This window comes from Engraulis encrasicolus, chromosome 1 (genome assembly GCF_034702125.1).
Source record: "Engraulis encrasicolus isolate BLACKSEA-1 chromosome 1, IST_EnEncr_1.0, whole genome shotgun sequence".
Taxonomy (NCBI): Eukaryota; Metazoa; Chordata; class Actinopteri; order Clupeiformes; family Engraulidae; genus Engraulis; species Engraulis encrasicolus.
The window spans coordinates 31,153,896-31,163,895 of NC_085857.1; the positions used below are offsets into that span (position 1 = coordinate 31,153,896).

A 10,000-nucleotide genomic window follows, 5' to 3' on the forward strand; every position below is an offset into this window, starting at 1 on the left:
ATATAATACATTCTGCAAAGCTGAATTTAACACTTGGAAATGAACACTGACAATGTATTGTGTTGAATTCGGGAATGAGGAAATGTGACTAACAAGCACTGACTGATACTCGCACAGAAATACAGACATGAAAAATTCTACAGTCACAGGTACAAACACACACTGAGAAGGCAAGACTCAAGAGAAACGCCCACACTTTCGCCAAGCATCCCTGAATTGGCCTCTGGGGCTGTCTGGCTTGCTGTAATTTCTCTGCGGAGGGGAAGAGAAACCACCTCAGAGGACCCAGACAGGGGAGAGAGAGAGAGAGAGAGAGAGAGAGAGAGAGAGAGAGAGAGAGAGAGAGAGAGAGAGAGGAGGAGAGGAGAGAGAGAGAGAGAGAGAGAGAGAGAGAGAGAGAGGAGTGGTCAGAGGTAAGTCGAAAGGGAGAGAACGAGAGATGGAGAGGAAACGATAGGAATAGGGAGGGAGTGTAGTGTAAGAAAGGAAGAGTCAGAAAGGGCGGGTGGGGAGAGAGAGAGGGGGGGAGAGAGAGGGGAGAGAGAGAGGGCGAGGAAGGAACTTACAGAGCTACAGGAAAGAGGGATAGGAGGCAGATAGAGAAGAAACGAGGGAGGTAAGGGAAGGGAGAGATGGAGGAGAGAGAGAGGGACAGAGAAAGAAATAAAAAAAGAGCGGATGAAGAGAGAGCAAGAAAAAGCTGCAGATCAAGCTTCAAATCAGAGCAGATGGATTTATCCTCATGGCAACCACAATGGAAACACACACACACACACACACACACACACACACACACACACACACACACACACACACACACACACACACACACACACACACACACACACACACACACACACACCAAAACAGCATCCACAACAATGTGTAACATAACATCAAACTTAACCACTTCCAGTGACTAGGGACAATAGCCTTCTCACCACAAGTGTGTAAGTCAGGGCTACAAACAGATATCTGTGTGGTGTGGTGAGGAGGAGAGAGAGAGAGAGAGAGAGAGAGAGAGAGAGAGAGAGAGAGAGAGAGAGAGAGAGAGAGGAGAGAGAGAGAGGAGAGAGGAGAGAGAGAGAGAGAGAGAGAGAGAGAGAGAGAGAGCAAGAGCAAGAGCGAGAGCAAGAGCGAGAGAGAGAGAGAGAGTGTGTGTGTGTGTGTGTGTGTGTGTGTGTGTGTGTGTGTGTGTGTGTGTGTGTGTGTGTGTGTGTGTGTGTGTGTGTGTGTGTGTGTGTACTATGGTAGTCACCCAGCCAGGGCTGCCTATCTTTAGAGCCACCCAGAGCAGAGCCACCCAGAGAAGGGCAGAGCAGAGCAGGGAGGGCCAACACAAGCAGCTCAGCACAGGGCCGGTGGAGTACACTTGCCTGCCTGGACAGCTTTGACCAAGACACACACACAGACACACACACGTTTATCCTTGTCTTGTCACACACACGTGAACACACATTCACACACATGTGAACAAACTCACACAAATTCACACACATGTGAACAAACTCACACAAATTCACACACACACACAACAATGTGAACAAATTCACACACACGTGAACACACATTCACATTCACATACACACAGACAAACACACACAGACAGACAAACACACACACACACAGACAAACACACACACACACACACACACACACACACACACACACACACACACACACACACACACACACACACACACACACACACACACACACACACACACACCTCCCTACAGACAGCAGACATGTTGGCAGTTGTGTCGGCGTTCTGTCTTTTTTTTTTTTCAATTCATCCATTGTTGTGGAAAAGCCCTTTAAAGTCTTAACGTCTTTGCTCCTTTGTAGAAGAAAGCATTTTTTATTATGTCATGCATCCTTTTTTATACCTCTGCCTTTTTCCTGTCTCTCTATAACTAACTGTGTGGCACTTCTTTTGTAAAATTAAGAACACGTGTTTGTTGGAGAAACGAACGGAGGGACGAAAGGGAAAAAAATGGAGGAGGAGGAACTAGAGCAACGATAAAGACGTTATTTAAAAAACAGAAAAATTCCAGTGGTTGATCTGAAAATAGAGCGGCTGTTTTCTGTCCATGCAGCTGTGGTGGTTGTGAGTCACTAACGATAAAAAAGCGAACCGAGCAGAGAGGCATGGCATGGCCGTCCCCCCCTATGCAGTACATCTGTCCAAAGTCAAGACCTTACTTGCGATGAAGATGAGGATGATTTAGAAGAAAAGGCATCGTTTTTGAATCCAATGAGACAAAATTTTCTTGCCATCTAATTGAATGTATGTATGCATGCAGATGTAAGTACATGAGAGATATGTTTGGGATAAATTATGTCCAGGGGTGTGTTTCTTGACATCGTTGCTTCCGAAGTTAGCAACTTACAAGCTGCAATGCAAAATAACTGGTTAGCAACAATGCTTTGGAGAAAGAGGGTCCAGGCCAGGCCAGCTGCCAAGCCCTTACTAGTGAAGGAGAGGAGGAAGAGGAGGAGGAAGAGGAGGAGGAGGATAAGGTGAAGGAGAGGAAGAGTTAAGAGAAAGAAAAGGAGGAGGAATAGGGGGGGGGATGAGGTGAAGGAGGAGGAGGAGAAATAGGAGAAATAGGAGGAGGAGGTAAAGGAGAGGAAGATGATGGGTGGAAGGTAGGGATGCACCGATACCGATACTGGTATCGGCACCCGATACTGCTCATTATACTCGTACTCATACTCGTCAAGCACTCGCCGATACCAGGCAAGATACTGCTATTACACAAAACAATGCAAAATCTTGAACTTGGACTTGGACTTGAAAGCAGCATGGAAAAAAGTGCCACCTCATACATTTACTAACATTCAAATCTACATGGTAATGGACAATAAAACATATCACAGGTGGAAATAAACAAGGCCATGCATTTATTTTCATTGTATGTTGGTGGTAAAAGGTATCGGTATCGGTACTCGGTATCGGCAAGTACACACATTAATGTACTCGTACTTGTATCGGTTTTCAAAAAAGTGGTATCGGTGCATCCCTAGTGGAAGGAGGAGGAGGAAGAATACAGGCAGCTTCTGTTTGAAGCCACGAGGAGGGATAGCAAGTCAGGGTCAAAGCATTCATGACATCATGAAGTCTTGATAGTTCCAAAACCAATCACAGGAAGTGCGTGTGTCTGTCTGTGTGTGTGCGTGCATGAGTGTGTGCGTGCGTGTGGTAGTGAGTATTGAGTGCATGTCCGTATGTGTTAAGCACAGACAAAGATTCAGTTGTTCCTCACCACATCAAAGTATCCAAATACTGTCCTTTATGAGAGCTTACATGTGTGCATGAGTGCGTGCGTGCATGAGTGCGTGCGTGCGTGCGTGCCTGCGTGCCTGCGTCTTGGAGGAGTTCCTGAGTGATGCTGAATCAGAGGGCAGAGGAAGAGCCAGAGACACCCCTCATGTATTAGTAATTTGGGCAGGAGTGGAGGAACAAAGGAGTCAACAGAAGAGATACAAAAAAAAGGGATGGAATGAAGGATGGAGGGAGTAGGAGGAGAAGGAGACCAGGGTTTCCCCCAGCACTTTATTGCTAAGGCGGCCACCTTGACAAGAAGCACCTACTACCTTGACTAGGTCCCCTGAAAAGATTCATGTGGTGAATGTACACAGTAAATGTTGCAGTGTTAATTCAACACTTATAGGGTTCATTTAAGTCCAAATGATGTCAAATCAACTATTTAAGTGTTAAATGAGCACTGCAGAATTTACTGTGTAATTTCTTAAGTTGCATAATCAAAAACAAAACAAAAAAAAGAGTTTTCAGATCATCAAATGAAACTGCACAGCAAAGTATGTCCACTGATGAGGGTGACTTGATGCTTGGTGACTGATGCTGACTAACACCCAATGAATTTGACTAACGAAAATTCTGCGGGAAACGCTGGAGACAGATAGAGAAAAGTAGAGAGGAGAGAAGAGATGAGAAAAGAAGGGAGGAAAAGCTGCAGCGAATGACTCAGGTGATGAGAGTTTCCGCTACCTTCTGACACATGCACAATCACCCTTAATCAAAACCACAGACACTGAAACTCAGAACCACAGCAACATATTAGTTAGTCTGTGGGAGCTAATACAGTCTGATTATTAATAAAAAATATAATGAATTCAATGGATGGTTTCATGCTGCAAATTAATCTAAATCATTAGAGATTAAACCAAACCATGGACAGAAAATCTCCTCAGAGACTGATGGTGAGAGGGTGAGAGAGAGAGAGAGAGAGAGAGAGAGAGAGAGAGAGAGAGAGAGAGAGAGAGCGAGAGCGAGAGCGAGAGCGAGAGAGAGTGAGAGTGAGAGGTCACCAAGATGTATGGACAAAGTCAAAAGACTTCATAAATATTCCAAGGTTATGCAACATTACGCAACATCCTATAATTTTCTATACCTGCAGCTGCTAACCTAAATGCAACACCAACCGCCTCAATGAATCACCTCCTGAATTCTATCCCATCTGACAAACCTTGAACTTTTTCAGGACTTTGTTGGCCAGCTCTTAAAATCTTCCTCTGTCACTGGATTTCACACAAAGAGATTTCTTGATTAGCTCATAGCATGACCTGATACGAGAGCTAAAAAGAAATGTTAGCCTCATGCTAGTACTTCCTTGAAAACACATTCAAGTAAACAAATCGAAGCACAATGGACATGGAGCTTTTCAGCGCACAACATATCTGCTTGTGCAAGACACCATACTCAATGGAACAGCTGCTGCTATGTTCACCAGTATGACAAAAGTGCAATATTATCACTGAAGTACTAGGGTATTAACCATTTTTTGTGCCATATTTATTATGCTTTTTTATACCACGGCAGTCTGGAATCTCCCATTGTGACGCGCTAAATTTGGGTGTTGATTAACTGTCTATATATGCACACCTGAAGTAGTCCCACTATTAGGTCACTTTTCTGACCGCATAACTCCAGTGTATCAATGCGCCAAGGCGCGCACGTTCATAAATTACACACAAAAAAGTTGCAAGCATTACGCGCTGAATTGATGTGGCACCGCGCGTCTGGAAACACCAGCAATGTAGGCCTATAGTGAATCTGGAGCAAATCTTAGTAGTAATCAAATTTGAAACATGTTTATTTCTCCCAACTGACCATCACTCTGTCAACTTTGTGATAGAGAGAGAGAGAGAGAGAGAGAGAGAGAAAGAAAGAGAGAGAGAGAGAGAGAGAGAGAGAGAGAGAGAGAGAGAGAGAGAGAGAGATTCCCTGCGCAAAGGGACGCCCGTTTCACGTGGGCGTTTCTTCCCCAGGAGAGGAGAGGAGAGAGGCGGTTGTAGCGTTTATCAGTTGAGAGAGTAGCGTAACTTGTGAAAAGTAGCCGATGGGATATTTTCGGATCAATAGGCTTAACTATGGGAACGCAGTGGAATATAAATCAAAGGGAGTTTCCAATGGGAGGAGAGCAGATTGACGAGGTGCCTGTTTTGATGAAGTCAATGGCGAGGCGAGGCATTTAGAATGTCGCCAAGATGCACGGGGTATTTTTTTTAATCCATTGAGATCTGTACATTTGTAGGAATTATGCCAACTGTAGCATAATCTAGTGGGCAAGTATCTGTCTAGTATATACTAAACGCGCCCATATATCAGATGGGTAGAACATTGGGGCGACTGACTTGACAACCAAATGCGATAGAATTAACGACTGGCTCTTGACTTGACAACCGAATGCGATAGAACTATCAACAGTGTCTTGGCCATAGCAACCTTCAATTTAGAATTAGCAACGGCAGTTCGCCAGAAAGTTATGAAAAGAAGCTTATTGTGGTGGAAGGAAGTAGTTCTACAGAAAACCTTTGTTTTAGCCATTAAAGCATCGAAATAATGCCTCAAATACATTTCAGACAGTGTGGCAACCGTGGTATAAGCGGGATAATTGACTTCACGGTGTGCGTATAACAGGAAAAATAATGCACACCGAGGTGTAACGGCCACTCCGCTTCGCGTCGTGGCCGCATCACCACCTAGGTGTGCATTATTTTTCCTGTTATACGCACACCGTGTCGTCAATTATCCCTATACACTGCCTTGTTGTGTTGTTCCCTTGGCTCTCTTTTGCACTGAACCAATTGGTGCTTTTTATTTTTACACTTCACATTTGCCGTTATGCTCATCTTGCACCTTTCATTTCGGCCCTGACTTTGTGAATTCTTGAAACCTGGTACACAACCTTGAATCCTTCCACACAATCCGACCCACCTTCGCCATGTTCCAGGTGCTAGCCCTTGACCCTGTAAGCTAAATGCAAGTTAGCGGTAAATTAAGGTTAAATATTTGCCAAGTAACCACATGAATCTGCCATTAAGAGGTTTAGCCTACACATCTTCCCTGTAGTAGCCCACCATTTAATCATGTTGTGTACACTCTACACAGGAAGAGCTGTATCCCTTGAGTGAGTGTGCAACACAAACACAATAACAGCCACACATTAGGAGCATGAGGTAACCGCGCTAAGAGCTAAGACGTTAGCAATTAGCGTGTGTGCCACTTAAGTGACTAGCCGCCTATGGAGACCCCTATAGCTCATCCAGCTAATGGACATAAACCAATTGGTTTTACAGATGGCCTGTCCTGAAGGTAGTGTCACACACACAGGCACACACACACACAGGCACACAAAGGCACACACACACAACACAAACACGCATGCACGTACGTACGCAAGCACGCACACACATGCAAGCATTCGCAAGCCCACACAAACGCACACACACGCACACATCCCAGTTGGAATCATGTGATCCCAGCAAGCCAAGCCAGATGCTCAACAGGAAGCTGTGAGAACAATCTCCTGGGGGCTTCTCTCTGTGTGTGTGTGTGTGTGTGTGTGTGTGTGTGTGTGTGTGTGTGTGTGTGTGTGTGTGTGTGTGTGTGTGTGTGTGTGTGTGTGTGTGTGTGTGTGTGTGTGTGTGAGAGAGAGAGAGAGAGAGAGAGAGAGAGAGAGAGAGAGAGAGAGAGGGGGGTGTGAGAAAGAGGGGGGCAGAGTATGTGGCTGTCAGCTATAATTGATAAGATTTCAAATGTTGTCTGTTTAGATACAAGACCAAGGCTGTCATGGTAGTTGGAATACAGGGCTGCTTTTAAGATGCACTAAAAGCATACATAAATGGACCCTCTTCCTCGTCAGTGCTTCACTGACAGCACATATGTAGAACACAAGGGAGCACAAAATCATGCATAACTTACGAAAGGAAGAAAGAAAATTCAGACAGATTTTTCCTTTCTAACTCTCTTTTGATCTCTCTCTCTCTCTCTCTCTCTCTCTCTCTCTCTCTCTCTCTCTCTCTCTCTCTCTCTCTATTCCTTGCCCGCTTCCTCTCTCACCGTCTCTTTTTTTCTTTTTCTTTCATTCTTGATAAATTTACACATTCCAGCTGAAACGAGAAAGAGCCTGTTCATCAGTTGTTTCAAATTAAATGCTAGCTTTGAAAGAAGACGGAGGAGAGTTGGTGGGAGAGGAGAAAGAGCACGCGCGCGAGAGAGAAAGAAAACGGATAAAGAACCCATTCATTCGGAACAAGACGAGAAATATGGAACACTCACACAGAAAACATCAATATTACAGCGGAGGAAAAAAGAGAGATAGAACAGGGAGATAGTGTACAGTAGGCGGCTGCAGCGGCAGCAGCCACCACAGAAGAAGACATTATTTCATTACAGCTGGCCTTTTAGAACATGTAGGGCATCCGTCGCTAATACGTCATCTGCAAATACGTAATTTGCAGATACCATCGCTTTCAGTGTCATCAAGTCCATCCTGATCAAGCAAGCGCGTGTGTAAGTGAAGTGAAAGCCCATTGGGAAACTCCAACTCCCATTGTCATTGTGACACAGCACTCCACAGCACACAAGTGAACACTGCACACTGCACACAACGAAATTGCATTTATGCCTCACCCGTGCAAGGGGGCAGCCCTCAGTGGCGCCCCATGGGGAGCAGTGCGGTGGGACGGTACCATGCTCAGGGTACCTCAGTCATGAGGAGGATGGGGGAGAGCACTGGTTGATTACTCCCCCCACCAACCTGGCGGGTCGGGAGTCGAACCGGCAACCTCTGGGATGCAAGTCTGACGCCCTAACCGCTCACCCATGACTGCCCCTTACCAGACACCGTCCCACCACTGGGACATTGCAATAGTCACTGAAGCACTACACCATTTTGGCAGTGCACATGGGCCTTTAGTAATACATTACGACTTGGTCATTGCCATTCTGTGAACAGCTAATGTATAACAGGGAAAGTGTCTTAAGGGGTTAAAAGACAGTAACGACGGGCATGCTTCAAGCTTGTTCAGTGCTTAAAATCTTTGCCGCTTTGTTGGTTGGCAATCATCGAATTATCAAAAGTGGGTAGAGACATGGTTGTCTTCTTTTTCAAGTTTCTTTGTCTGCAGATACTCATTAATAAAACTCATGGCAGTCGAAAGAGCTAGTAAGCTTTTGGGCAATTAGACTTCCCAGTAGCTAGGAACCTCTTGAAGCTTATCTTCAAGTGGGAAAAAAATGTATTTTCTGAACATCAAGGCAAACATCAAAAGAAAAGAAGAAACTTACAGTTGCCGGGGTGGAGGAGTGAGGAAGGTGCTAGAATCTTCCGTGCCGTCGAAGAGAGACGAGACGAGGAGAAGAGAAGAGAAGAGGAGAAGAGAAGAGGAGAAACGACAAAGACAGCCAGTAGCCTTGGCAAGGAGCTTTGGTGGGGCACAGACGTTTTCAGGAGGCCCTGGCCACTAAATGCACTGAACCCCGCCTAAGAGCGTCTATTTAAAGACTCGGGTAAAACGGCAACCACCATCTTCTGCTCTCTTCTACTTTACTCTTCTACCAGACAAGTGTGTGTGTGTGTGTGTGTGTGTGTGTGTGTGTGTTATTCTTATTTTCCATACAGCAGCCCTACCAAGATAGCTTCTTTTATGGCTCCTTCAGCTAAATTGCCATGGAATGGCAGGGGAATCATGTCTGAACACATGGCTGGATTGGCCATATGGAATACAGGACATTTGCCCGGTGGACTGTTGACGATTTTGGCCTGGTCCTCCTCTCCGTGTAGTGATACCAGTACTTATGCTGAGCCAGTCAGATCTCTGAGTCAGATTTAAATATTCATTTTGGCTGTTGTGGTCTAAGGAGCTTGTAATAATATATTATATATATATATATATACATATATATATATTATATATAATAGGTGACTCAAAACGTTGTCACCATGTTATCAGATATTGTACCATGTAATCAGAGATTCTTTAAGTATATAGAGATATGCCAACATAATAGGTTTCTATGGGCACCTAACACGACCAGGTTCCGGTCTGCCTAAAGGGGCGTGTCATAATGCTCCTAGCATTGAATAGAACAGTCCTTAGGTCTGCCTAGGTCTGCCTAAAGGGGGATTTCACCCCCCTCCCCCTTGCAATAATAGAACCCGGAAACAATGGGCCAATGGAACCTCTCTCTCTCTACTCTCTCTGTTATCATCTTCATTGTCACTCTTAGTGCCTGGTGGAACGGTCTTGGCTGAAAATGCCCAGCCTGGTCTGATTTTTTGTCCCAGTCCAGCCCTGTCTGAGCACCAGAAAGGCAGACAGGCATCCCAGGCTCATAAAGTACTACGTAAACGTTTGGCCACACATTTTTGTTTCAGTCAATTAACTCATTCAGCTGATCCTACACTAGGTAGGTGAGCTGATTAGTGAGATCACTTGTGTTGAGAGCAGAGTGCAAATCCAGAAGAACTTTCACGGTTATACTTTACTTGACGTGTCGCTGCATGACACATTCATAGCAGCTGCTATTCACTTCGCATGAAGGGTTCATGACTGTTTCGTAAGACATTCATACCAAGCCTTTCATAAACATGGAAGGGAAAAGGACAGCAACTTGTCAAAATAAAAGTTAAACAATTGCAAAACAGCATTGCTATTTTTGTGCTGCTTTGTTTAACTTTTATGTTGA

General features: G+C 44.9%; 1 protein-coding gene across 4 annotated transcripts in view; it reads right to left on the reverse strand.

Moving 5' to 3' along the window:
- sh3pxd2aa (SH3 and PX domains 2Aa) overlaps positions 1 to 10,000 on the reverse strand; it is a 334,085-nt gene that overhangs the window by 292,228 nt on the left and 31,857 nt on the right. The window contains exon 1 of one of the 4 annotated variants that reach the window (XM_063200286.1): positions 8,600 to 8,869. The exons of the other annotated variants lie outside the window; for them this stretch is intronic. The gene's annotated coding sequence lies outside the window, so the exon portion shown is untranslated. Of the gene's footprint in view, positions 1 to 8,599; positions 8,870 to 10,000 lie in introns of those variants that run through there. 4 annotated transcript variants of the gene reach the window in all.